Below are 3761 nucleotides of genomic sequence, written 5' to 3' on the forward strand. Positions count from 1 at the left end.
AGTCGGATTCTCACATTGGTCTAATTCTTGAAACTTGAATACTGAAATTAAGTACAAATTTGATGTTATAGGGACCGAAGAAGATGAAGCAGATTGATTCTTTTCTCAGAGCTATCCAGGTAAATCAGCCTGGACCCTGAGTTTTGAATCTGAAGGAAATGCAACTATTTCAGAAGCCGGAGTCCAACTTTATATAAATGTTTGTGTAAAATATTTTTTGTCTAGTCCTTGAGAATGAAACTACTTTGAACAATTAATTGGGTTGATCGTCTTGCCTTAATGCATACGACTTGCCCAATTTTATTTTATTTCGAAAATGGGGTTTGCCCCGGTCTCTGCATCAGAACGATGCATACGACCATATTATTGATAATCAAAAGGTCCAACATAAGTCTTGAGGTCTCAAACAAAAGAAAAAAATGCTCACAAAGAGCATGAATGCAAAAACACGATAGCCACAACCGGCAGGCAAAACATAAGATAGGAAACTAAACACCTATCATATTAAATGACCGCCATCCAAACCGGTTGAAGATAGCCCGTGCTACCGTCTCCCATCGGATAGATCCAGTAACCAAATGCTCCCTGGCCTCCATCGGAGTGAGTAGCGACCACATACGGATAAGTGTAGTGGCCCGGAAAATAACCTGCAAGAAATAAATATTTGTTGTTCTATTAAAAACCAAGTCGTTTCTGCAGTTCCAAACTGCCCATAATAAAGCACATACTCCTACACGGATATGTCTCGATGTTTCTGCATCAATCCCATCTAGCCATGACTTGCCCAATTAAATTTGTAATTGTGTTATTTGATTGTATTGGGAATTCTAAATTAGTCTGTCAGAATAACTTCAAATCCTAGATCTGCTACTATATCATAGCATCTACAGTAGTTGCCTCATAAAATGGCATAACCACTTTTTGTCTAGTCCTTGAGAATGAAACTAATTTGAACAATTAATTGTATTGATAGACCTGGCCAGTTATTTTTGTAGATTGTCTTATTTGATGCTTCTATTTTAGGTATCGAGTCGTTTGAAAAATCAAAAAATATACATTGAACATTTATAATATCCATTGAAATTTTTTTAATATATGTTGAATATTTTAAATAATACACAATTATCTTTTCTTAATATACGATGAAAATTTTTGAAAAAAATATATGAATACATGGGTTGAATTTTTTCCGAATATGCACTGAATATTTACTAAAAAAATCCGTCAAAAATTTTCAAAATAGGTGATGAACATTTTTATAATTCAAAGGTGGGCTATTTCATAAAATACGATCAGCATTTTCTTAATACGATGAACATTTGTAACACACAGTTAACTTTTTATATAATGCGCAATAAACAGAAGTAAACAGAAAATTTATAAAAGAAAAGAAATTGAAAAACCCCAGAAAAAAACTGAAAACCAGACAAAATAGTAAAAAACTGGAAGCAAAAAACCATAGAAGAAAAACAAATGAAAACACAGGAAACAGCAGAAGGAAAACGGCACAGGAAATCCGTACGTGAGCCGGCCCATGTGGCGACTCACTTCAGCGAACCAGCGGTTCCTAGACGCACCCACGCGTCAAATAGGATCCACCAGGCCTGGGTGCCCGGGTCGGGTAGCACTAAAGTGACCACTTGCGCTAAGTTCTAGCACCGGTAATGTAATTGATTCAACAAGAAATTTTGTGAGATTTCACATGGCAAATTCACAAAAAATTTGCCAATTAGATCATGGCAAATGAGAGTGTGCAACTCATTCCCGCGCATTTTACCCCATAAGAACCATAATACGGATAACGGGCGATCTACATATCGAAAAGGAGAAGGCCCTTTCGAATGTAGCAGATAACAACGGAGTGAGGCTATCGAATTAATATGTCACTAGGAAAAGGCCTATAGATAATATGGACATTAATGGCGTACCACATATGTGGTGCGCCACTGCTATATAGTAGCAGTGGTGCACCATGTGTTGGTACGCCATTAGTGTCCAAATACTAATGGCGCACCACATCCACGGTGCGCCACTACTAACAAATTTTTTTAACTAGTAATGTCGCTTCAGGGTATAATGCGCCATTACTAGTTTAACTAATAATAGCGCACCACATCCTCGATGCGCCACTACTAACAACTTTTTTTTATTTTTTTTCAAAACTAGCAATGGCGCAGCACACCCTCGGTGCGCCACTACTAACAATTTTTTTTATTTTTTTAAAACTAGTAATGGCACACCGTGAGTGTGGTGCGCCATTACTAGTTAAACTAGTAATGGCGAACCACACCCACGGTGCGCCATTACTAACTTTGCCCAAAAATTTCATCGAATGCACCCCCCTCCCCCGGTGGACCGCCTTTTCAGTTTTAAAAAAATAAAAAAATGATGGAAATGTCAAAAAATAAAATAAAATAAGTTTCCCATGTGATATGTGGTCTAGTTGTTGGGAAAAATTTACAAATATGAATTTCGACTTTATTCGCAAAATCTCTCTGGAATTTTTAAAATGGGCATAACTTTTGCATACGAATTCGGATTAAAAAGTTTTTATATGAAAAATCATCTACTCGAAAAGTTACATTCGAATTCAATGGGGGAACCCCGTTTTTTAGAATCCCCAAAAACCTAACAGAAAAAAGATACAAGGCTTTTAAGATCTAGAGGGGGGAAATGGAAAAAAAATCAAACTTAGTAGTGGCACACCATTTGCTAGGTGCGCCACTAGTAACAGAAAAAAAATATAGTTTCGTGAATATGATACGTAATATGAACGGAAGTTTGAAATATTTTTTCAAAATTTCATCACACTCGTGAACATGAACAAAGTCCTAGACATCAACAAGGTTTAATAGGATTGATATGCTAGATATATCAACAAGTGCCTTTTTTTTTTGAAAACTATCAACAAGTGCCTGTTAAGTGAGCTGGTGCTGGGGTTGGATACAACTCTGAAGTTAAGCGTGCTTGGGTTGGAGTAGTGTGAGGATGGATGACCTTTTAGGAAGTTTGACCACGGAGTGCGATTTGACTTGAGATTAAGCATATTGACCCGAGATTAAGCCATAGTGACTTGAGATTAAGGAAAGAGCGAACAAAAATTCTGGAAAAAAAATTCTAAAAAAATTTGAAAAAAATTTGTTAGTAATGGCGCACTTCTATGCGAAATCACTAATTAAGGAGTACTTCTTGTTGAGATCCTCCAACTCCCCAGGTTGCGACAAGTGGCGTGCTGCATATGCGCCACTTGTCGCAACCTGGAGTTTCCCTTTTTTCGTAGACCCGTTTATTCAAAACGTTTTATCTCTTAAACCGTGCGTCCAAATGTCGAACCGCTTTCGCCGTTGGATTCCTCGCGCCGAGATCTTCAAAACTAGATCTCATGTTGATAGGTTTTGATAAACTTTTTTTTCACGAAAAAACCGGATGAAAAAAACCGATGAAAAAACCGAACCGGGAACACGGGTTTTTTTTCCTTTCCGAGAGAGGCACGCCCGTGCCTCTGACGAAATCACAACCGTGCCTCTCGCTGAAGCAAAACCGTGCCTCTCGTGAAAAAAACCCGCATTTTTCCCTTTCCGAAAGAGGCACGCTCGTGCCTCTCGCGAAAGCACAACCGTGCCTCTCGCGAAAGCAAACCCATGCCTCTCACGAAAGAAAAAAAAACAAAAACGCATTTTTTTCCTTTCCGAAAAAGCCACGCCCGTGCCTCTCGCGAAAGCACAACCGTGCCTCTAGCGGAAGCAAAACCGTGCCTCTCG

Source organism: Triticum dicoccoides, chromosome 5B (genome assembly GCF_002162155.2).
Source record: "Triticum dicoccoides isolate Atlit2015 ecotype Zavitan chromosome 5B, WEW_v2.0, whole genome shotgun sequence".
In the NCBI taxonomy this organism is placed as follows: domain Eukaryota; kingdom Viridiplantae; phylum Streptophyta; class Magnoliopsida; order Poales; family Poaceae; genus Triticum; species Triticum dicoccoides.